General features: G+C 41.7%; 1 long non-coding RNA gene across 1 annotated transcript in view; it reads right to left on the bottom strand.

Moving 5' to 3' along the window:
- The window catches only part of LOC120226340, a 55,583-nt gene extending 33,455 nt beyond the window's left edge, over window positions 1-22,128 (bottom strand). Inside the window, exons 1-2 of the long non-coding RNA XR_005526999.1 lie at window positions 21,980-22,128; window positions 21,817-21,873 (exon numbers count right to left, since the gene is read on the bottom strand). This is a non-coding gene — a long non-coding RNA (uncharacterized LOC120226340). The remainder of the gene's footprint in view (window positions 1-21,816; window positions 21,874-21,979) is intronic.
- Between the last annotated feature and the right edge of the window lie 3,524 nt (window positions 22,129-25,652).

Below are 25,652 nucleotides of genomic sequence, written 5' to 3'. Positions count from 1 at the left end.
AAAGAGAACCTTGTTTATAGTCAGAGTTTCCTCTTCTGTTACATAAGGGTCCAGCAGCCATTTATTCCTGATGCTGTACAAGCAGTTTACATCAAGCTGTGTCTACATATAGCAACAGAACAATTGCAGAAATCTTAGGATCATAGGCCCTGAGGACAGCCAGAGTCTAAGCACAGACTGTCTTCACTGCTATGTGGAGTCCAAAAGGCAAAACAAAGTAAAACCCAAACTTATAGAAAAAGAGACCAGATTTATGGTCCCTAGAGGCAGGGATGGTGAAGTTGGGAAATTGGAGGAAGGTGGACAAAAGGCACAAATTTCTATTTATAAGATAAGTAGTAGGGATGTAATGTGCAACATGATGACAGTACTTAATACTGCAGCTGTATGATACAATAGGAAAGGTGGTGAGAGACTGAATCCTAAGAATTCTTATCAAGAGCAAAAAAAAAAAAAAACCACCCATTTTTTTGGTATCTATATGAATTGATGGATGTTAGCTAAACTTTTTTTGGTAATTATTTCATAATATATGTAAATCAAATTATTATGTTATACACCTTAAACTTATGCAGTGTTGTCTGTTAATTATATCTCCATAAAACTAGGGGAAGATAAACAAACAAAAAATACAGAATGTTGGGATTGAAGGAGCCATAATTTAAAATCCTTAAGGGCAGATGAGTGAAAATAGGTGATGCATATTAAGGAGTACACTTGCCATGATGAGCAGTGGGTGGTATATGGAAGTGTTGAATCACTGTATTGTACAACTGAAACTAATATAACACTGTATGTTAACTATATTGGAATAAAAACTTTTAAATAAATAAATAGACGTGCTTGGGTGGCTCAGTCAGTTGAGCCTCCAGTTCTTGATTTCAGCTCAGGTCATGATCCCAGGGTTCTGGGATTGAATCCTATGTACTGAGCATGGAGCTTGCTTAAGATTCTCTCTCTCCCTCTAAGTTGAGCCTCCAACTCTTGATTTCAGCTCAGGTCATGATCCCAGGGTTTTGGGATTGAGTCCTATGTTGGGCTCCATGCTGAGCATGGAGAGCTTAAGATTCTCTCTCTCTCTCTCTCTCTCTCCTCCCACCCCGTCTGTCTCTTCTACTTTCATGTGCGTGCTCTCTCTTTCTAAAAAAAAAAAATTAAATTAAAAATAAAAATAAATAAATGAATAAACATAAATAAAATCCATAAAAATAATTTTAATTAAAAAATCACCAAGAGGTGAATTAGGGTAATTAAATTATTTTCAGTGTACTTTCATGTATTTCTCAAAATTTTACAATGATCATGTTTCAACCTTATAGTCAGAGGAAAACCAAGGGGATTTCTTTTTTTTAACGATTTTACATATTTTTGAGAGAGACAGAGAGTGAGTGAGCAGGGGAAGGGCAGAGAGTGAGGGAGCACAGAATCCGAAGCAGGCTCCAGGCTCTGAGCTGTCAGCACAAAGCCCAATGCAGCCTCAAACCCATGAACCATGAGATCATGACCTGAGCTGAAGCTGGATACTTAACCAACTGAGCCACCCAAGCACCCCAGGAAAAACAAGGGGATTTCTTGAAAAGAAAATTAATTATCCAATCAGCCTGTTTAATACCTTATCTGGAAAAAAAATCCTACCAGTCAAAATCCCAGTTAATCTTAGACTGACCAACTACCTCCCTTTCTAAAGTGGTTTATCTGAGGCCATCTGGTCATTTAAGTGGCTGACTAGGGCCATCAATTCCTGGGATGACCCAATGCATTAGTCATCCTTAATGAAGAAACCTCAGAGGCTGACTCTAAGGCAAAGACTCAGAGTACTGGTGTATGTGGGAGGCAATTTCAAGCCCGGTAGGAGGATGGTGGGATAATATAGGAAAGCGGCCAATCAAGGTGAATTACCAAGGGAGCTACCACTTGGAGAGCCCGAGCTGCATCTGCAGGGGATCTCTGGGGAGCCAGAGCAGAATGTACCTTAGGGAATCCCACTGCCACTACCCATCAGTCAGGCATCCAGGGCCACTCAGGGACAGTGACAATCCCTGGGCACTCCAGCCTGTCTTGTGGGTGGGCAGGGTGGGCTCTGGCAGCTGAAAGTGGGGCCTACATAATGTCAGGGAGCATGGGTGGGCCACAACAGCAGCCCCTACAGGTGTAATATGGAGGATATCAAATTGTGAACTTGGAGGTGCATCTAGATCTCTAACTACCAAAACCATAAGCCTGCACTGGTGGTCACAGGGCTCCAGCTTCATCACCATGTGATAGGGATAGTGATTTTGACTACTGTGATTGCAAAAGGCAACAGACATTACTGAGAGGAATGCTATCATACCATTTCCCAAGTCTTGACTTTGGGTTTGGACATATGACTTACTTTAGATAACAGTATAAAGAAACGTAACAGTGTGTCAGTTCTGTGTCTAGGTCTTAAGCCATACGTGTTTTGGCTTGTCCCTCTGCCATCAGAATGAAACAAACATGTGCAAGCTAACCCATTGGTTTCAGGAGAAAGATGAGAAATACATGGAGCTGAGTCAAGTCACCCAGGTTGAGCCAGAAAAGTTTCCAGACTCGTGAGGAAACAAATAATTAGTGCTGTATGACATAAGGATGTGGGAGCTATTAGTTATACGGCAATAGCTAGCTGACACATTATGTTGGTTACAGCCGACTTTACAGCCCATATCATTCTTTATTGCACTTAGTCATCTATATGTCATATCTTTTCTAATGTACTATGATATCCCATTGCACAGGTAGTGGGGGTTTTTTCTTTTTTCTTTTTTTGCAGCTCCTAACCTCTACCTGGCACACAGTGTACATTCAATGTATACTTGTTGAATAAATGAAGACATGAAAAAATGAATAAATGGATGGACTTTTTCTTTTCTTTTCTTTTCTTTTTGGGGCATCTGGGTGGCTCAGTCGGTTAGGCATCCGGCTTCAGTTAAGATCATGATCTCACGGTTTGTGAGTTCAAGCCCCACATCAGGCTCTGTGCTGACAGCTCAGAGCCTGGATCCTGCTTCAGATTCTGTGTCTCCCTCTGTCTCTGCCTCTCTCTCTCTCTCTCTCTCTCAGAAATAAATAAGCATTAAATTTTTTTTCAAAGATTATATTTTTAAGTAATCTCTACACCCAACATAGGGCTCAAACTTAAAACCCCAAGATCAAGAGTCACATACCCCATTGGCTGACTGAGCCAGCTAGGCGCTCCTGAACGGATTTTTCTACATGGATTTTGATTTTAAAATTGTCCTTGAAGGTCCAAAAGAACTTGTTATATAGGGAGAAGGAGAGAAAGTTTATAAAACTTCTTTCAAATTTTAAACACTCTATCCATGATTATATAATTGTCTGTAAGTACACTGAAACAGTATATAAAATAATAATCATAACTAGCATAATGACTATTATAAAAACACTTTTCACATCACTTCCCGAAAAAACCAATCAGCCAACATACAACTTACCCCCAAATCAAAACAATATTTTCAGGTATTCATAAAAAAAATTTTTTTTTAATATTCATGAAGTAGGAATTCTTTATTTGAGCCTATTGGAAAAGGGATTTGATTGATCTGGATAGTTCCCTTGCTCTGAGGAAAATGTCACTCATCCAGAAAGTCTGTGTCCCTTCTCTGGGGACCAGGGCTCCTCCAGGGCAGAGAACTAAAGCACCACAAAGGGGTTGCCTTGAGGCAGCAGCAGAGGATAAAATAGTCACATGTGAGGAGACCCAGATGACAAACAGCTTGCTGTCTACCTGGGTAAGTGGGTCAGAGATATGAGAGGAATATACAGCAAAATCTTTTCTTAAATAAAACAAGTAAATAAATAAATTTCAACCTAGCACAGTCCCATTGTTATCTGTTTTATAGATGGAAAATTAAAGGTCACACTTCCCTGAAATAAACACTTGAAACTAGCCTAAAATTTTCTAAATAGTTTTGCAATCCTTTGACAGCTGTTTGCCCTTCTTTTCCAGGATGTTAAACTGGTCTCCATCCATTATTGACTTTGAAATTGAAAGCATAACGTGGATTGTTTGTTAAAGGGAAAGCTGTGATAGTGAAACTATAACGTCAAAGTGTTGACATTCCTAAAAAAAAAAAAAAGTGTTGACATTCCTGTTTTACAGTTTTAGGGAGTTAATTTCCCTTTCACATAGCTCTGTATTTAATAATTAATTTGATGGCAAGTTAAAACTAAATTATTTGGGATGAAAAAGTCACAAATCTGTGTTTTAATCAGATCATATTCTCTGGTTTGTTTGGAGGTGGTAAAATAAAAGTCAAGAATGCCAAGAGTTCTATAATTTTTTTTTAAGATTTTATTTTTGGGGTGCCTGGGTGGTTCAGTCAGTTAAGTGTCTGACTTCGGCTCCAGTCATGATCTCACCATTTGTGAGTTGGAGCCTCGGCGTCAAGCTCTGTCTGACAGCTCAGAGCCTGGAACCTACTTCAGATTCTGTGTCTCCCTCTGTTTCTGCCCCCCTTCTCTCTCTCTCTCTCTCTCTCTCTCTCCTTCTCTCAAAAATAAATAAACATTTTTAAAAAGGGTGGCGGCGGGCACCTGGGTGGCTCAGTTGGTTAAGTGTCCGACTTCAGCTCAGGTCATGATATCACAGTTCGTGGGTTCAAGCCCTGCATAGGGCTCTGTGCTGATAGCCACCTCAGAGCCTGGAGCCTGTTTCAGATTCTGTATCTCCGTCTCTCTCATTAAGGAAAAAAAAAAAAAAGGTGACGGCATCTGGGTGGCTCAATCAGTTGAGCATCTGAGCTTCAGCTCAGGTCATGATCTCGTGGTTCATGAGTTCAAGCCCCATATCAGGCCTCACTGCTGTCAGCCTGTTGGCACAGAGCCTGCTTCAGATCCTCTGTTCCCCTCTCTCAGCCCCTGCCTCCACTTGTGCTCTCCAAAGAAATAAGTAAACATTTTTCAAACAAGATTTTATTTTTTAAAGTAACGTTGCACCCAACATGGGGCTCAAACTCATAACCCTGAGATCAAGAGTTGCATGCTCTATTCACTTAGCCAGCCAGGAGCTACATAATGCCAAGAGTTACATAATGGAAACCAGTCCATTTCTCATCCCAAGCCTGAAATTCTCAGTCTCCTCCCTAGAGGCAACCATTTCTTGTTTCTAAAATATTGTCCCTAAAATATTCCATGCACACATATGCATGTTATAGCTTTAAATATTTTAAACCAACGCAAACTTTCCAACACGTGTTGTGTCATAGCACCTTTTCCCCCAAATATTCTCTTTCTTCCTTCTTAAATATATCCACTCTTTCTCATGTGAAAAAAATAATCTTGGAACTCATTTTCTAAGTGACTCGCACTTCAACACAATCCCTGGAAAGTGACAAGAAAACATGGGAATCCAAGACTGTTTTGAGTTGTTTTCTTATGGATAAATAGGTTAGCAAGTGTTCGTTCATGAAAGCACCCACATGTGCTCCAGCATTCATGAACTGTATGTTAGAAAATCCAAGGAACGCACGACGTGAGGAATTAACTGAAGGCATATTTTGTAATGGCCACGGATGGTGAACATTAGTGGCACGAACATGTGCTTCGTGGAAATAACTGCTTAGTTATGCCTTCCGTGTCACCGTTGGGGATTATAAGGTGTAACAAAGTAAACAGTGCTCTTGAAAAGGGAAATGCAAATTAAAATAACAATGAGCTATGATTTCAGAGCCATCAGGTTGGCAAGGTTTTCAAGACTAATCAACTGTGGTAAGACTGGAGGATCAGATATGGGGGCTTTCATAGTTGGTCCCTGGGAGTGAAAGTTTGAATAATAACAATAGGGGGCCTTTTTGCAATACTTAGTAATACTGATGTGTACATAATGTCAACTCAACAAACACACTCTTATGTAAATGTAACAAGCCAGGTTTTTGCATACGTGGGTTGGCCATCTGTACCTAAGCCTGTTCGTTACAGCACAGCTTGCCATGGTGAAAGGATGGGATACTCTAGAACAATTAAAATGAATGTATGGGGGCGCCTGGGTGGATTAGTCAGTTAAGCCTCCGACTTTCGCTTAGGTCATGATCTCGCGGTTCGTGGGTTCGAGCCCCGCGTCGGGCTCTGTGCTGACTGCCAGCTCAGAGCCTGGAGCCTATTTCAGAGTCTGTATCTCCCTCTCTCTCTAACCCTCCCCTGCTCACGCTGTCTCTCTCTCTCTCTCTCCTAGAAATAAATTTAAAAAAAAAACAATGAATGTATGAACCGGAGCTATATTTTTCTCAGCATGGATAAAATATCCAAACTATGGCAAATGGGAAAAAAAAGTTGCAAAAGCACACATAAAAATCAGATACCCTTTAAGTACATCTGCCAACCATACGACCAATGCTTTGTTTTGTTTTGGATACATATTCTCCACTGTCAGATCCACCTGCTAGCCTTCTCCACCATGCTCTGGCCCTGGGAGGCTTTATGGACTTCATGAGGAAGCTCTTTTTCCTGTGGCTTTAGCTGGGTTCGTCCAATTGGCAGTACCAGTTCGAGTCTGATGGGAGGAGAAGAGGGAGGCTGGGTATTAACTCTGCCCCCCTTCCCCCCCCCCCGCCTGCCCACTGCCTCCTTGTCAGGCTGCGTTTGTTCACTGGACACCACAGCTGCAGTCAGGTCGCAGGCTCCTCCTCCGGAGGCAGGCCTAGCTCGGTCTATAGGAGTACTTCCAAGCCCCTCCAAGCCTAGACATGATGATGACTCTCTTCAGCTGTTCCCCTCAGGGTGATTCACCATCCCTTTCTGAGCTTCCTCATCACACATCCATTTGCAAATGAACTTTTAGTCTACCTCAGGTAGCTCCCTCGCACGCACCTGCCCAAGTCCCGAATGAGGCACGTATTTCTGTGGGAAGATTTAGAAGTATGCCTGCTAATGTTATATACTCAGTTCAGGAGACTGGGCACCTCTGCGAAAAGGAGTGAAATTAAAGATGGGGGAGCAGAGAGGAGAACTGTAGCTGTGCTGTATTTGCCAAAATTTTTTTAGATAAATTTTTGAATAAAATTTATGTGAAATACTTAAATCAGTTAAATCTGGGAGGTTAATACATGAGTGTTGTATGATGTTTCGATTTAAATATTTCTAAAAATATTTTCCTTTAGGGGCACGTGGTAACTCGGTCAGTCAAACATCCAACTCTTGATTTTGGCTCAGGTCATGATCCCAGAATGGTGGGATCAAGCCCCGTGTTGGGCTCCAACGACATGAAGCCTGCTCAAGATTCTCTCTCTCTCTCTCTCTCCCTCTCTCTTTCTCTCTCTCTCCCTCCCCCTTTGCCCCTTCCTCTCATTCACATGTTCTCTCTCTCTTTCTGAAATTAAAAAAAAAAAATTTAAGTACTTTTTTCTTTTAATAACAGTTTTAGAAAGTGAAATGCTTCTTTATCCAGATTGACCCGATGACAGACACATTGCACTGTCCCAAGGCAGGAGCCCCAAGGCACATTGCACTTGATGGAAAGTTCTCCTTCACCCTGGGATCTCTCTTCACCAGCATTTCTTCCAAAGACTCAAGATAAATCCTGCACAGTTGGACATCCCGTCCTCTTTGCTTAGAGATTGTGAGATAGAGCAGAAGTGCAATTAAAAATAACACACAGAGTGCCTGGGTGGCTGTGGATTAAGCGTCCAACTTGGGCTCAGGTAATGATCTCACCATTGGTGGGTTCGAGCCCCATGTAGGGCTGTGTGCTGACAGCTCAGAGCCTGGAGCCTGCTTCGGATTCTGTGTCTCCCTCTCTCTCTCTGCCCCTCCTCTGCTCACACTCTGTGTCTCTCTGTCTCTCAAAAACGAATAAAAATGTTACAAAAAAATTTTTTTTAAACTAACACACATGACAAAGACAAGTTAAACTTGACTCCCCTATTCAACTCTGGAAGGCATCACCATTGGTGACCGCCAGGCTGTTCACAAGACAGATCATTGGTATCTGTTCTCTAGAAAACATTGTTAACCAATGCCTGAACTCATGTTGCTAAGGAAGTTGCTTGTATCGCCGAAACAGATACAAAACAGTATTGAACGTTGCACAATTGTTCAACTTCCTTGAGTGAACATTTGTGACTCTCTAAAACTTAGAGCTTACAATCAAAGTCTGTGTTGCCTTCCCTTAGGTACAGCTTGTTGTATGTTTCAAGGTTTTTAAATATTTGTATTGCTTTCCATGGTATTTACATAAGTTACATTTATTGCTGTGAAAAAGTAAACAACACAAGGTGGAAAGCTGACAGAACACATCCCCTTGTCTGTTCCAGCCACACCCGAGCCTCTCTCTTCCTCAGAAATACACACAGCTAGGCAAACCGTGAGAGACTCTTGAATGCTGACAAAACTGAGGACTGATGGATGTGAGGGGGAGGGGGGATGGGCATGGAGGAGGGCACTTGTGGGGAAGAGCACTGGGCGTTATGTGGAAACTAATTTGACAATAAACTATTTGTAAAAAAATAATAATAATAATAAAAAAAATAAAAAACAAAAAATACATAATGGCATTGGAAAAAAAAAAAAAGAAATACACACAGGAATAATGTGGTGTGTTTTCTCCTGGACCATTTCCCATGTGCGTGTAGGCATGAGCGTATAGAAATACTGTCTCTAATATTAAAGCTATGATACCGTTCTCGGTGTGTTACAACTTGATTTTCTCATTTAATGTGTCAGAGCTAGTAGTACTTGTTGATACATGAGACAAGTGTGATTCAAATCCCTTACTTAACTCTCATAAAAAAAAAAAAAAAAAAAAACCTTGAGAGGAGCGTACCATCATTTTCCCCATTTTGCAAACGGTGAAGTGGGAGCATAATCAGGAAACACAGCACCAGGATTTGAGTCCGGGCGGGCGGGCGGTATTAAAGCCCTCATTGGGTACCTCTGTTCTATACTGCCTTCATCTTTAAGATCTTGTCATGCTTGCCCACTTAGGTCTTCCCAAGCCTCTTTACGTGCTGCATGGTTTTCAGTAGAATGGATTAAAGATCCTTCATGTAACCACTCTCTGGTGCTGAATGTTTGCATTGTTTCCAATGTTTTGTGACTCAGGCCTCTTCTGCGTAGTATGTACGTGGGTAACCATTTCTCTGGGCTAAAATTGGAGTGCGGGGTAGGCACACTGAACATGGGACATATACCACCGATTCTCTTCAGGAAGTGCTCTGACAGTTTTCGTTCTTTATGTGTGTGTTTGTTTTTCTCATGATAAGAGCACTCTTTAATCCCCACCACCTATTTCACACATCCCCCCACTTGCCTCCCCTCTGGTGAACATCAGTTAGTTCACTATAGTTGAGAGTCTATTTCTTGGTTTCTCTCTTTCTCTTTCTTTCCTTTATTTGTTTGTTTTGTTTCTTAAATTCCACATATGAGTGAAATCACACGGTATCTGTCTTTCTCTGACTTATTTTGCTTAGCATTATACTCTCTTCTTCCAACCATGTTGTTGCAAATGGCGAGACTTTATTCCTTTCTTAGCTGAATAATATTCATACATTTATAAAATGATATATTATATATATACATACTTATGTATATGTATATATATACATATACATATACATATACATATACATATACATATACATATATGGCACATCTTTATCCATTCGTCTATCAATGGACACGGGCTGACTCCATAGACTGGCCCTTGTAAATAATGCTGCAATAAATACTTGGGTGCATATGTCCTTTCAATTCATGTTTTTGTGTTCTTTAGGTAAATACCCCATAGTGTAATTGCTAGACCATATGGTAGTTCTATTTTTAACTTTCTGAGGAAACTCTATACTGTTTTCCAAAGTGGGTGCACCTGTTTGCATTCCTACCAACAGTGCACAAGCGTTCCTTTTTCTCCACATCCTCCCCAACACTTATTGTTTCTCATGCTTTTGATTTTAGCCATCTGACAGGTGTGAGGTAGTATCTCACTGTAGTTTTTGATCTGCACATCCCTGCTGATGAGTGATGTTGAACATCTTTTCATGTGACTGTTGGCCGTCTGTATGTCTTCTTTGGAGAAATGTCAGTTCATATCTTCTGTCCATTTTTAAACTGGATTTGCTTTTTTTTTTTAACTTTTTTAATGTTTATGGTATTTCTTTTTGAAAGAAAGAGAGACAGAAACAAGCAGGGGAAGGGCAGAGGGAGAGGGAGACACAGAGTCCGAAGCAGGCTCCAGGCTCTGAGCTGTCAGCACAGAGCCTGACATGGGGCTCCAACTCATGAACTATGAGATCATGAGCGGAACCAAAGTCTGACGCTTAGCTGACTGAGCCACTCAGGTGCCCCCAAATGGACTTGTTTTGTAGGTGTTGAGTTGTATAAACAATTTATATATTTTGGATATTAACCCTTTATTGGATATGTCATTTGCAAATATCTTCTCCCATTTAGTAGGTTGTCTTTTAGTCTTATTGACTATTTCCTTTGCTGTGCAGAAGATTTTATTTTGCTCTGGTCCCAGTGATTTATTTTTGCTTTTATTTCTCTTGCCTCAGGAGACATATCTAAAAAAATATGCTATGGCAGATGTTAGAGAAATTACTGCCTGTGCTCCCTTCTAGGATTTTTATGGTTCTAGGGCTCCCATTAAAGTCTTTAATCCATTTTGAGTTTATTTTTGTGTATAGTGTAAGAAAGTGGTCCAGTGTAGGGGTGCCTGGAAGGCTCACTCAGTTGAGGGTCTAACTCTTGATTTTGGCTCACATCATGATCCCAGGGTCTGGGGATCAAGCTCCAGGTCAGGCTCAATGGAGCTTACTTAAGATTCTCTCTCTCTCCCCACCTCTGTCCCTTCTCCTGAGGTACACACCCTTGAAAGAAAGGGAGGAAGAGAGGAAGAAAGGAAGAAAGGAAGGAACAAAGATGTCCAGTTTCATTCTTTTGCATATAAGTGTGAGTTTTCCCAGGACCATTTTTTGTAGAAAGCGCTCTGACAATTTTAAAAGTACATGTCCTCATAGACACTGGGTACTATTAGCCTTTAAAAATTTTTAAGAGAATTCATGTCCTTACAGCTCTGGATATTACCAACTTTTACGATGTCCTAAACTGATAGGCAAAAATGATATTTCATTAGTAGTCTCAGCTTCTATTTCCTTGGTTTTTAGTGAAGTTAAGATCTCTTTATATGTTTATTGGACATTTTAACTTTGATTTCCCACGAATTACTGTTATCTTTTGTCCAATTTTTTATTGGTTTGTTTTCTTTTTCTTGTTGATTTGTATGAGGTACCTAAATAATTAAAAGTCTTGTTCTGCTATTCATATTACAATCTGTTCTCCCAGTCTATCTCTTGTCTTTTACTTTTATTTCTGGTGTCTTTTGACTCAAGAAGTATTTAATATTTATAAAGACAAGTTCGTCAGTCTTCTTTTTGATTTCTGAGGTTGTATTTCCCACCCCCTGCTTTTAGAAGAAAAAAAAATACATAGTAGTACATGTTTATTGCACTACAGATAAACAAAAAATAAAAGCGAAAGTCAAATATAATCCTACCCTCCAGATACAAACCAAAAAATGTTAGTGTTTTTGGTATTTCTTATTAATATTTAAATTAAATATTTTAGAGGTACATGGGTGGCTCAATCTATTAAGCACCCGACTCTTGATTTCAGCTCAGGTTATAATATCATAGTTGGCGAGTTTGAACCACACATAGGGCTCTGTGCTGATGGGAAGAGCCTGCTTGGGATTCTCTCTCTCTCCTCTGTCTCTGCCCCTCCCCTGTGCATATGTGCAAGGGTGTGCTCTCCCTCTCAAACAAATAAACCAAAAAATTTCTTAATTAAATATTTTTATTTAAAATACTTAGACGTTTTAAATTAATTTTCCTATTAATATTATAATCCTTTTTTAAAAATGAAAACCTGGGCTTATTTTTTGAAATAAAAAGGTTCTGGTGTTACTACCTTTAAATGTTTGGTAAACTGTTTTAAGACACTCAAGCCTATAGGGTAATCGTTACATACTCCGGAAAGCACTCTGGGCTGGAGAAACATAAAGGGGACATTCCAAAAACGGTTGGTAGGATTTACCTCTTTTATTTCAAGGTGAGAAGAAGATACCCAGAGGAACACAGGCAGCCCCATTTGTTGGAAAAACGCCTTTGCTTCCATTAGAACCCTCTACCCCCAAACACCTCTAGTTACCCCTTGTGCTGTAAATAGGTAGTCAAGGATCCAGGACTCCAACACTCTCTTCCTCTATCACAGGCACCATCTGAGCACTTACACCCCATATGTCATCGGGAACTGTCTGAGCCCCAAATTCTCATGAGTCTCATTTGCTGTCTCGCTCTAAGCACTAAAGAGGCTGAGAACAATTTCCATTGTTTTCAGAAGAGGCCTGCACTAACTGAGCTCCTGAGGCTGTTAGAAAAATATATGTCTTTGAAACACTAAGAGATGGGGGGCATTTTTTAGGGAGAAAATATGTTTAGAAGTATTGTTTCTCAAATCCAATCAGTGCACAAACATCATTATAGCAAGGTAAAGGAAAAAAAAAACGTTCATTGCTCCATTACCACCTGTTTTCACATTTTTGATGCCTTCCAGCAAAAGCAGTATGTTTAAAAGAACAATTTAATTTCCTTCTTCTCACCTAAGATCACTCATAGTACAGGACAAATCCTCTGCCGGTGACTTTCATTGGTGTGTGTGAAGCACTTCTGTTATAACAAACGTGTGTTCGTTTCTGTCTACGCATGTGATCTCTCTCTTTAATTCATGTAAATTGTCATTCGTTGAGAAGTCTAGGCAGAGGGGGACTGAAAATTCTATTTTCTCCAATCAAATTTTCAACCATGCTTTTTTGAATCTCCTTTTCCATTCCTGAATGATATCTACAGCACATGCTATCCGTGCCTTGATCCTACGGCTCCAACAATTCACACCAAGTGCTTTTTGATGTGAGCGCTTGGAATTTCCACCGGAGCTCACTCCGGGGAGGGAAGGGAATTAACATCACTGAAAGCAGCCCTCAACCAGTGACAGATGGGAGGTGGTGGATAAATACCTTAGCTTTCTCACTCCTCAGGTAGGACAACTGAGGTGTGTTCTTCCTATTCTTCCCCAAGTCCCAGTGGGATTGGGGGATAGGTTCCCATTTCTTTATCCATATTACTTCCCTACTCCCCTACAGGTGCTTCCTAGGATCTTCTCTGCCTCCTCCCCCCCCCCCCAAAAAAAACTACTTGCATGCATATCCTTGTGTTTTCCTCTGCTTCTAGGGGAAGCTTGCAGCAACACTCATACAATTCATTCTTGGTACTGACTGTGACTGGCTGGACCCAAGCTGAGTGGGCTTCTGACTGCCAGTTTGATTCTCTCTACAGGATTTTTCATATTGGAACTGAGAAGATACTGGTGAGTGTCTGCAAGAGGCTGCAGCTTTCACGTGTGAACTCAGGAGCTTTGTGGGGTCATAGTGGATCACAAGTGTAGAAGCAAAGAAAGCCAGACTGTGGAGTAAGGGGACAAGAAAGAGGGAGAAATAAAGGGACAGAGACAGAGAGAGACAGAGAGACAGAGAGACAGAGGATGAGTAAGAGAATCAGAGATGAGAGATGACTTCCTGTCCCAGGCTTCCTCTCTTCCTGTGGTCCTCCCACATCCAGCTCATGGTCTGTGAATTATGTCTAGATAGGTATAAGAAATCCCTCCTTTCCTCTCAAGTAGCTTAAATAACATACTAGCAGACAAAAAGTTAACACCGAAGGTCATCAGAACATTAGACCCACCCTCTCACAGAGCCGGACATCTACCTTCTAGAACTCTCCCCTCCTCACCCTCCCTCCACCCTTCCCAGTCTCATGCTCTGCTGTTGGACCCACGAGGAGAGGAGGCTCTGACCTCTGACCTCCTCCTGTGTGACTGGTTTCTTGGGAGGATTCCTTCAGGCTGGTTCTGCCGCACGTGGGTCCCACAGACTTGGTGAGCTCTGCGGAGAGGGTAATGTGGTACTTTTGGAGTATTGCATGACTTCATCTGGACCCTTTCTGCCACTGAAGACTGACTTCAGGAAGGAGCAGTCATGTCTTCCCTCAGCCCCCAGACCCCAGGCTCTCTCTGGGTGAAACATTTCCTTGTTGGACAACCACTGGGGGAGCCCCTTGGTGTAGACCTCTACCCTAAGGAGCTTGGGGGATCCCTTGAGTTTCTCTCTCAGGTAAAGGGAAACAAGGTAAGTAAAAAAGCCTCCCCATCCTCTTTTCTTGGGGCGCGCTGCACTGTGGTCATTGCTTATCTAGTACAGACAGCCTCATCAGGCCTCCCTGTTTCAGAATATTTTTTAAGCTTATTTATTTATTTTGAGAGAGTCAGAGAGAGCGTGCAAGTGGGAGAGGGGCAGAGAGACAGGGGGACAGAGATCCGAAGCAAGCTCTGTACTGACAGCAAAGAGTCCAACGCAGGGCTTGAACTCATCAACTGCAAGACCATGACCTGAGCCAATGTCAGACACCTAACTGACTGAGCCCTCCAGGCGCCCCCAGAATTTTCTATTCAAGAAGCACTACTGATCTCTAAGTTCATGAGCACTCTCAAATTCCAGGGGTCATATGCCAACTCTCCCAAGAATCACAAATGCCTAAAACTGATTCTCTGATACTCTCCCCAAACCTGTTCTCTATGATCTCTTTTCATCTCAGCTAATGGCAATTCCATCTTTTCAATTGCTTGGGCCAAAACCCTTCTTGACTCTTCTCTTTTCCCCATACCCCATATCCATCTGAGGGCAAACCTTGTCAGTTCTACCTTCAAGATATAGCCCAAATTCAACCACTTTTAACCACGTTCACTGTTATCATCATCTCTTGCCTACATTACAGTAATATTTTTCTAACACAGCTCCCGGTTTCCAGTCTGCTCCCTGTATCAGTTATCCATTGTCATCATGAAGATGAATAAGAAACAGCTACAAAACCTTAGTGACACACAACAATGAGGCATCTGGAGTTAACCGAGAATCAGCTCGGTGACTCATATTCAAGCCTGGGGGTTAGCTGGTTGGGCTGACTGCTATAACTTTATCCTCACTCTATCAGCCAAAGCAGGTAATAGGGTTAAGCCCAGAGTCAGAGTTAGAAGTCCTTTCCAAGTTCCATGGCTGAAATCAAATCAAGTGCCAAGGAAATGCCTGTCGCTTCCTGTTGGGAGGTGTGGCAACATGACATGGCAAAGGGTGTGGATGAGAAAAGAAATGCAGAACTGGGGCCTTTAATACAATCAGCCTCCCACATCTGTCTTGTGAATAGTCCAGTGACACATCACTTTTCTGCTTAAAACGCTCCCATAGTTATAAAAACTCTTAGAAAAAAAAAATCAGAGGAAAAGCTTTATGACATTGGGTTTGGTAATGACGCCAAAAACTCAGGCAACAAAAGTAAAAATAGACAAATTGGACTCCATTAAAATTAAAACCTTCTGGGAATCAAAGGATAGGATCAACAAAGTGAAAAGGCAACCATCTATGGAATGGGAGAAAATATCTGCAAATCACGTATATCTGGCAAGGCGATCATGTTCTAGAATATAGAAAGAACCCCTGCAACTTAACAATAAGAAAATAAATAACCCAACTCAAAAGTGAGCAAAGGACTTGAATAAATATTTCTCCAAAGAAAATATACAAATGGCAAACAAGAGCATGAAAAGACATCAGCAATCAAATCAAGCCACAATGAGATCCAAATCAAAGCACAATAAGATACCACCTTATACCCATTAGCATGGCTACCAAAACAAAACAAAACCCCAGAAAGTAGCAAGTGTTGGCAAGGATGTGGAGAAACTGGAACACTTATGCATTGTTAGTGGATATGTAAAGTAATACAAACTTAGAAATCAATATAGTGATTTCTAAAAAAACAAACAAACAAACAAACAAAAAGATTAAACAGAATTACCATACGGTTTAGCAATTCTACTTCTGGGTATATAGCCAAAAAACTTGAAAGCAGGGTCATGAAAAGATATTTGTACATCCATGTTCACAGCAACATCATTCACAATAGACAAAGGATGGAAGCAACCTAAATGTCCGTCAATGGATGAATAGATAAAACATGGTGTACACATACAATGGAATACTATTCTGTCTTCCAAAAGAAGGAAATTCTGGGGTGCCTGGGTGGCTCAGTCAGCTAAACTGACTCCAACTCTCGATCTTGGCTCAGGTCCTGGTCTCATGGTTTGTGAGTTCAAGACTCACATTCAGCTGCTTAGATTCTCTTGCCTTCTCTCTCTCTCTCTGCCCCTCCCCTGCTCATGTGCTCTGCTTTCTCTCTCTCTCTCTCTCTCTCAAAATAAATAAATAAACTTAAAAAAATAATAATGGAAATCTCACTATGTGCTACAAGGTAAACAAAACTTGAGGATATTAGGCTAAATGAAATAAGCCAGACACAAAAAGATAAATACTGTATGATTCCACTTCCATGAGGTACCTAGAGTAGTCAAAATTATAGAAACAAAGTAGAAGCATGGTTGCCAGAAGCTGGAGGGGAGGGCAAATGGGGACTATAGTTTCAATTTTGTAAGATCCGAGAGCTCTGGAAGTTGGTTGCTCAACAATGTGAACGTGCTTAACACTACTGAGTGGTACCCTTGAAAATAGTTACGAGGTAAATGCTATGTTATGTGCATTTTACCACAATTAAGAACAAACCCTCCTGTGCCTCTTCCTTACTTAGCCTCTTATACCATGTGTGCTGTCTCCTTCCCAATTTCTGTTCTCCCACATTTCTTCCTCACTGTTCCTGGGCTGTGGCAGTGACTCCAGAGACAGACACATGCCTGGAAGGCTCCTGCCTGGAATGCTCTTTCTCTAGATAGCTACATGGCTTACTCCTTCATCTACTTCAGGTCTTCTCAATCGTCACCTTCTCAGTGTGCCTTTCCTGGAACTCTTTATCTAAAATGTCAGCCCCTCCCTTCCCCTGCTTTGGGTGTTCCCACTCACCTCTATCTCCATCTAACATTCCATACATTTTACTTACTGTCTCCTCTTATTTTCTGTTTTCTCCAGTAGCCTTCAAGTTGGGCAGGGATTCCCTGCAGGCAGGGGTTATTGTCTGTTTTGTTTTGTTTTGTTTTTACTGCTGAATTCCAAGAGTTTAAAGTGTTGAGTCATGCATAGTAGGAACATCAAGGTTCTCCAGAGAAACAAAATATGTAGAATCTGTATATCCGCACCTATATCTGTATCTATACCGTACCTATACCATCATTTGTATCTATATGTATCTTAGTCCTTGGGGTTGCTGCAATAACAAACTACTTAGACCAGTGTCTTATAAACAACCGAAATTCATTTCTCACAGTTCTAGAGGCTGAGAAGTCCAAGATCAAGTTGCCGGCAGCTTTGGTGTCTGGAAAGAACCCACATCCTGGTTCATAGGCAGCTGTCTTCTCATTGTGTCCCAACATGGCAGCGAGGGCATGGGGAGCTTCCTGTACTCTCTTTTATAAGGACACTAACCCTATCATGAAGGTTCTACCCTCGACCTAATTACTCCCCAAAGACCCCACATCCTAAAACCACCATTTTGAGGATTAGGAGTTCAGCATATGACTTGGGGGGGGGGGGGGGAATACAAACATTCAGTCCATAACATATGTGAAGAGATTTATTGTAAGAAACTGGCTCATGTGATTATGGAGGCTGAAAAATCCCAAGACCTACAGGTGGCCAGCCAGAGACAGGAAAGCCAATGGTAGTTCCAGTGTGAGACCAAAGGCCTGAAAACCAGGAGATCCAATCATGTAAGTTCTGGTCCAAGTATGAGTTCAAAAACAGGAGAAGACCAATGTTCCTGCTCAAATACAATTAGGCAGAGAGAGAGAGCAAATTTTCTCTTATTCACCCTTTTTTTCTTTTTAATGTTTTTATTTATTTATAGAAGAGAGAGAGAGAGAGACAGCGTGAGCAGGGGAGGGTCAGAGAGAGAGGGAGACAGACTGAAACAGGCTCCAGGCTCTGAGCTGGCAGTCAGCACAGAGCCCGACACGGGGCCCGAACCCACGAACCGGGAGATCATGACCTAAGTGAAAGTCAGACGCTTAACCGACTAAGCCACCCAGGCACCCCTATTCACCCTTTTTTTCTATTCAGGTCTTCCTTTGACTGGATGAGGCCCATCCTAATGAAGACTTTACTCAGTCCCCCAATACAGATATTAATCTCATCCTAAAACATCCTCACAGACACACTCAGAATAATGTTTAACTAAATGTGGAGGCATCCAGTAAATGAGGAAGTGTAAGGAAAGCTGAGGGCAGAGCATAAGCTAACAACCCTTTCTCCCACCTTCACCCTGTGGGATATGTGTGATATTCCTCAGGCACTCCTCGCTGCCCAAGAACAAAGGAAAGGACAGTAGATGAATGGTTAAACTGATAGAGTCTCCATCAGTTTACAAATATTTTAGTAAATTACAAGAAAAAGGCAATTTTATCAATAGCCTAATCTCCAGGAACTCCCTACTGTTTTAATGATAATGCTTTCTTAGAGGGGACAACAACCTTAGCTTGACAATAGCTAGGCCCCTAGTAATCTATGAGTTTTCTTTAGCAGATGGAAATCCCTTTAAGAAACTTCCTCTTGACTTTACTTCCCCCAAACTCCATAGAATATGACCAGTCATTCTTTACAACTACAGTGCAGCTCTTCTTGCCCATGGGTCCTGCCCCTGTGCTTTAATAAAATCACCCTTTTTGCACCAAAGACATCTCAAGAATTCTTTCTTGACCGTTGGCTGTGGACCCCATCAGTCCAAAACCCCATCACTATGACTCAGTCAAACTGGCATAAAATGAACCATTACTATGCCCAAGAAATATTTGCTTATTAATGGCCTCCAGGAAGTCAGTGAATTCCAAGGGCCCTATACTGGAATGACTATACGAGCAAATACCACTAAGATGTTAGATGGTAGCACCTTAAACTGATATCCTTCTCAGAGGCATTGACATTGTAATATGGAGTTATTTCTATATTTAGAATGGAGATTATTTTTATATTTTATGTAACACATACCACTAGAATAGCTAAGATTACAAAGGCTGACAAAACCAATTGTTGGCAAGGATGTAAAGCAATTGGAACTTTCATACAATGCTGGTTGGAATGCAAAAATGGCACAACCACTTTAGAAAATAATTGGGCAGCTTTTTATACAGTTAAATGAAAACTTGCCATGGTGAAACATACCTACCTTATGATTTATATTCCCATGCCTAAATAACAACTCAAGAGAAATAAAGACATGGGTTTACACAAAAACCTGTGTGGGAATGTTTAAAGCAGCACAATTCATAAGAACTAAAAATTAGAAACAACCCAAATATCAACCAATTAGTGAATGGATAGTATGGTTTATTCTTCTTATGGACCAGTATTTAGCACTAGAAAGGAATGAACTGCCAATACAACACAGATAAATCTCAAAAGCATTATACTACGTGAATAAACCCAGACAGAAAAGAGTATACACACTATGAATCCATTTATTAGAAATTCTAGAAAAGGCAAAACTGTATAGATAGAAAACCAATCAGTGGTCAATGAAGGCCTGGGGTCAGGGAAGGGGAAATATCAGAACATTTTGGGGTAGTGGAAAAGTTCCATATCTTGACAGGAGACAGTTAAACTCTCTGTGAGAGAGTAGAGCTACATTTTACAAGGATGAGGGTGGAATCAGAATGGAGGTGTTAATTCTGAAAACTGATAGGAAAGGTTTACAGATCTGCAGAGATAGGACATCTGGATGAGATGGTTACAAGTTTGCAAAGGGTTTGGGACCCTAGGTGCTTCTCAGGAGTCTTGTCTACTCAGAGCCCCCACCTGAATGAAAGGAAAAGAGAGGGAATAAGTAGAACTCCACTTCTTCCCACAGATCAGATGACAAGATGTCTGTTCTGAGTAAATCCTGGGTGTTGTTACAATCCTAAAGGGAGTGGGGAGGGAACTGGTCACCAAAAGTCTAGGACTGGATTTCTTCATTGCTAAAGCCAATAGGGGTTGAGTCCAATTTAGTTTCATTAAGGAGTGCAGAGGAAGTTGACAGCTTTTGAGTTTGATTTTCATGGAATAAATTCATACAGATTCCTGGGAGCATAAAATCATATTAATAGAGGGCCGTTAGGGAATATCTGAAGGAAAGGACTACTAAACGTGTCTTTAGCACTGAGAGAGACGGTGTACTTTGGTGGTCTGTCATGGGAAGTATACTTTGGTGGTCTGTCATGTAGGAAATGGAAAATCAGCTTGAGGATCATGATCAAATTTGCAAAGACAGTCATTTGCCAGGCAGTTTGTTTAGCAGGTTTCTCCCAGCCCAAGTTCATCTATCTGCATGGAGGGGGACTTAGTTGGTTTGGGCTGCCATAACAAAATACCGTAGGCTGGGTGGCTTAAACAACAGAAATATCTTTTCTCAGGGTCCTCATGTCTGGAAGCCTGAGATCAGGATACCAACATGGTTATGTTCTGGTGAGAGCTCTCCTCCTGGCTTCAGGTGGCGGCCTTCTGTCGTGTCCTCCCAGGGCCTTTTCTCAGTGCTTGTGTATAGACAGAACAATCTCTCTTTCTTCCTCTTATTATAATCCTATTAGATCAGGACCAACTCTATTATATCAGGACTTCAACCTTATGACCTTACTTAAACTTAATTACCTCCCAAAACCCTATCTCTAAATACAGTCATATTAGGAGTTGGGGCATCAATTTATGCATTTGCAAGGGACACAGTTGACTCACAGCAAAGAATACACAGTCCGCCCTCACCTCAACATGGAACTTTCAATGTAACCACCATAGAATCTGTAAAGCATGGAGGTAAGGAGGGTGAAATCTACAGCTCAGAAAGAGTAGGGCTAGAGTAGTACTCAAAAAAGACTTTCTAAAGTTGGTACTCTCTTGGGACCATCAAGCCTAACTGCAGATTTTCTAAACCCTGAATCCAATCTGGTACTTCCTTGTTCAATGGCTTCCAATTGCTCTTAAGAAAATGTCCAGAGGGGTGCCTGGGTGGCTCAGTCAGTTGAGCATCCAACTTTTGATTTCAGCTCAGGTCATGATCTCAGAGGTATGAGGTTGAGCCCCCCATCAGGCTCTGCACTGAGAGTGGAGCCTGCTTAATATTCTCTCTCCCTCTCCTTCTGCCTATCCCTGCTCACACACTCTCTCTAAAATAAAAGAGAAAGAAAGAAAGAAAGAAAGAAAGAAAGAAAGAAAGAAAGAAAGAAAGAAAGAAAGAATCGTTCAGAAAGCAGATCCCAATTTTACTTCTAAGCCTCTTCTCTTGCCAACCTCTGATGCAATCCTACTGAATTTCTTTCAGGAGATGCTTTTTCACCTTCAAGCCTATGTCCATGCAGTTTCTTACACCTGGAAGATTTACCCAGCTCATACCTCATTCTCACACCCTTACCTTCAGTTTATGCCTTCTAGTTCCTCCCATCCTGAGCTCTCAGTTTAGAAGACACTTCTTCTAGGAAACTTCAAATTACCCCCACCAGAGCTGTATGTGGTTTTCATGTTTACTATATGCCATAGTAGAGAGAACAATACCATAAACTCCCTCTAACCCATCATTCAACTTCATTCAATGATGGAATAACATCAAGTATTGCATCGGCGTTCAAATTCCCTTAAATGTCTCATAAATAATTTAAATAAGTTTATTTGCTTGAATCAATATCTAGAGTTCACATTTTGCAAAATAATACTTGGATTTTTTCACTCAGTTAATATGTATAAATATGTATCGAGCGCTCATCTCTTACCATATTTGTTGAATCACGGAGTATTGTCTGTGCTCGTACACACCCCAAGCCACACACCTAGGATGCAAACTCACGGTTCACATTTATATTTGCAGAGCTAACTGCAGCCACAAACCACCAGCCACAAACCACGACTGATGTCGTCCCCTCAAAACTAACTCACCCAGATATATTGACAGACAGCCCAGATATACCATCGGTATGATCATTGTCAGCACAAACTGGCTTCATTGTAGCGCTCTTCAAGAGCTGGAAAACAGATGGTGTGCTGTAAAGGAAAAGAAGGAGAAGGCTTTGTGCTGCTGCAGTCCGCAGCTTGAGGCTCAACTGGCATAGCCTTGAAGGGCGTCTCAGGCAGCTTATAATAAACCAGATGAAATGTGTGAGTGCATCCTGTGAGACATACCGCACCAAAGGCTGGATCTAAGTTTAGGTGGATTCTAAGATCTTCCCCCTCCTAAGACTCCCTAAAAATGGCTTCTCTGTTACTTAGGAAATCTGTCTTGCTCCTGAGCACAAACACGCTTTGATTGGATTCCAACGGAAAAAGGCTTTACTGCCTGGAAGTAAAAATAGGACTCTGAGTGAGGGTGAGGAACATGGATGGGTAATGTGCAATCTGGAATGACTTTCCCTGCCTTTCAGAATATGCGTTATGCTCTTCTACCCCCATTTCTGTGTTTCGTGCTGAAAATAGAGAGGACGGGGGCTTCTCCATTGCAACTGGTGAGTGTTGGGAAGAGGGAGACACAAGCAGTGTTCCCGGCACTGCTTTGTAACACAGAACATGTCAGAGAGAGAGACGCTGGAAAACAGAGAGGAAATAGGGGAGGATTTACATTTCCATGCTGGCAGTGGATCACATTCACTCTTATTCAGGAAGCCGCTTCAGTGCCTGTTGCCATGGGAACCAGACAAGATTAAGTAGTTTATTGGATGCAGCCTCCATGGACCAACAACATCCTAAAGCTTGGTCAGGTTTCATCCTCCGTCAGGTGTTGTCAAGCTACCAGGGAGTTTTCTTCCCATTAGGTGTGTTTTTAATTTTGCCACCAGCGAACATCTCCAACATTTGAAATAAAATGGCCATGTGCCCTGAACCAGGTAACATTTTTGTCTATGTGGTCAGGGATGAAACCATTTGGCAAATTTGCCTGAAGAAGGCTGTGATGGTAAATTTTGGCTGCATTCTGCATATGATGTAAAAAAACAACTCTGTGAGATCACCAAAGCCATCCCTGATTCACAGTCTTCTCTTTCCTGACCGTGCTGGTTCAGAAAAACATTCATCAATGTAGTGACTTCTTTGTAACCTTTCCAAATTCTTCACATTCCTCATTTGTTCAAACCCCACGGTTCTCTGGTGCAAATCTGGCCAGTCATCTGGCCTCCTTACCCACCCAGTGAGGTGTAGCACCACTGGTTTCCTCCTTACATCCTGCCCTCTTAGTTACTCACAAGACCCCCACGTGAATGGGCAGCTGACACTTAGATACTGTGTATCTGGGATTCTTTCCAAAAACACTCTGCAGCAATCTGTGTAGAAATCGGCACACAGCGGACAGGAAGCAACAAGGTGAGAGCTGGGGCAATGCCGTCTAAAAGGCCTGTGTGCAGATTTGAGCTTTGCTTCTAGAAGTTAGGTGACTTGCTTCCTTTCCCACACTGCTTCATGACTACTGGAATGCACTGTCCAGATTCCTCTTCAGGCCAGAAGGGCTTATTCTCCCAGGTGCTGGAAGTGTGGTCAGCTGACAGCCCAATCTCTCTCCAGGAACTGCCTTCTTCTGACAAGAACCGGCTCCCACAAGGCCCTGCTTCCTCCCTGGACATCCCACAAACAATATCTGGTTTCTATAACCAGGGGTGAAGGTAAGGGTGGTGTGAGGACCCCACCCCTATTCCCACTTACCTTATTCCAACTCAAGATACCTCTGAAGGGTCGGCCCAGCACCAGAGCTCCCTGTAGAGTTGGCCAAAGTCCTTGTTGAGATGTTGCAGTCTGGCTTCTCCTGCTCAACCCTGCTTCTTTCTCTTCCCTTCCAAGTCGCTGCTCACAAGGATACCCCCCAATGTACGTGTACATCTCAGAATCTGCTTCTAGGATAAAAATCTGCAGCAACCCTAAACTTGCTTTGAGAAGTTCTCTCTCTTACTTTTACAGTGCAGTTTTGGAGTAATTTCTTTTATACTCAGCCTTGGGTTTCAGGCTTTTAGAAAAGCCCATCTGCTCCTCCATCTCCAGGCCACGTTGATGTCTGAATTAGGACAATGAAACAGTGAGAAGAGGTCTGAGGAAGACTTCCGAAAATGACCCTTTCCTAATTTTCTGGAAGATCTGCCAGAAAAGATCTTCTATGTCAATAGCTGTGGACATGGAAGTATGCTCCTTTGAGTTGTTGACAGGCATCTAACAATAATGAGGGATGCCTGGGTGGCTCAGTCAGTTAAGCGTCCATCTTCAGTTCAGGTCACTATCTCGTGGTTCACGGGTTTGAGCCCCACATAGGGCTCTGTGCTTACAGCTCAGAGCCTGGATCCTACTGCAGATTCTGTGTCACTGCCCCTCTCTCGCTCGTGCTCTTTCTTTCTCTCTCAAAAATAAACCTTTAAATAAGTAAGTAAGTAAATATATAAATAAATAAATAAAACAAAATAAAGTGAAGATGATGAGAGATACTTGCCGAGATTACAGCCAGCATGGGAAAGTGGAAGCAAAAAATAATCACAAGATTAAAACCACTGGCTCAACCCACATCTACACCAGTCACCAGAGCATTTCTCAACCTACAAACCAATTAATTCACTCTATTGACTGAGTCCATTTCAAGTTCCCCAACTATAAAATGGCATCAATGAGTGTAGAACCTTATTCATGAGGATGTTTTGGAGAATAAGTTATCAATGTACCCAGCACATTGGAAGTGTCCCATTGATTTTAGTGATTCATATGGATTTCAAAACCCATCACTAATTTGCTTGATGGAAGCATGGGTTTTTCAAAGGTACAAAGGTCTTTACTGGACAATATTTGGGGGGCTTTCCTTCAACCTATAGTTAGGCTTAATGGGGAGCTAAGATTTTCAATTTTTACACTGTGGCATTTTTAAAAACTGAAATCTCATACATACATACCGTGAATACATATATTCATCATAATCCCCAGAATGTTCTATGCACTTGCTGTGTGCCAAGTACTATGCTTATCACTTCCCTTTTAGGTTATATGTGTGTACCTGTGCTATGTTTGAATTCACTGGCACCTCCCAACAACCCTGTGGCCTATACACTATTATTGTCATTTGTAGTCTTTTTGGGAAACTTCTCGAATGTATTTCCATAGCACAGAGAACAGTGGAATTTGATGAGTATGACTCTTCACTCTGAATAATAGACACCATGAATGCAGTTTTGGGGGTCACAAGACTATAAAAAGCAGGAACTAGCATATATGTAGCAGAAATAACATAAAGTAATAGCTGAGTGTGTGTGTGCGTTTCTGAGCTTTAGCTGGGTCTCTGTGAGGCTGAGAACAGTTGTTGAGGAATGTAACCACTCAGTCACAGACCTCTTTCATATTCCAAACAGGCCTGTAAAAGCCATCTGAAAGGGGGAAGGGGAAAGGAAGGCAGATTAGGGAAAGGAAGGAATGCGGCCTTATATAGAAATGTGGAGTTTTATATTCCCCGGGGGGAGAGAACTATGCCAATTATGGGGTATGTAGGAAAATCTTTTATTTCCTCATTTGGGGTTTAGAGTAAAGATTTCCATCTGTCCTTGGGAGACCGTGTGTGTGTTTGTGTATGTACGAGGCTTTAGCATCCTGACGCGCAATG

Source organism: Hyaena hyaena, unplaced genomic scaffold (assembly GCF_003009895.1).
Source record: "Hyaena hyaena isolate Hyena2069 unplaced genomic scaffold, ASM300989v1 scaffold_16, whole genome shotgun sequence".
NCBI classification, from domain to species: Eukaryota; Metazoa; Chordata; class Mammalia; order Carnivora; family Hyaenidae; genus Hyaena; species Hyaena hyaena.
This window is presented reverse-complemented; position numbering and strand designations above follow the sequence as displayed.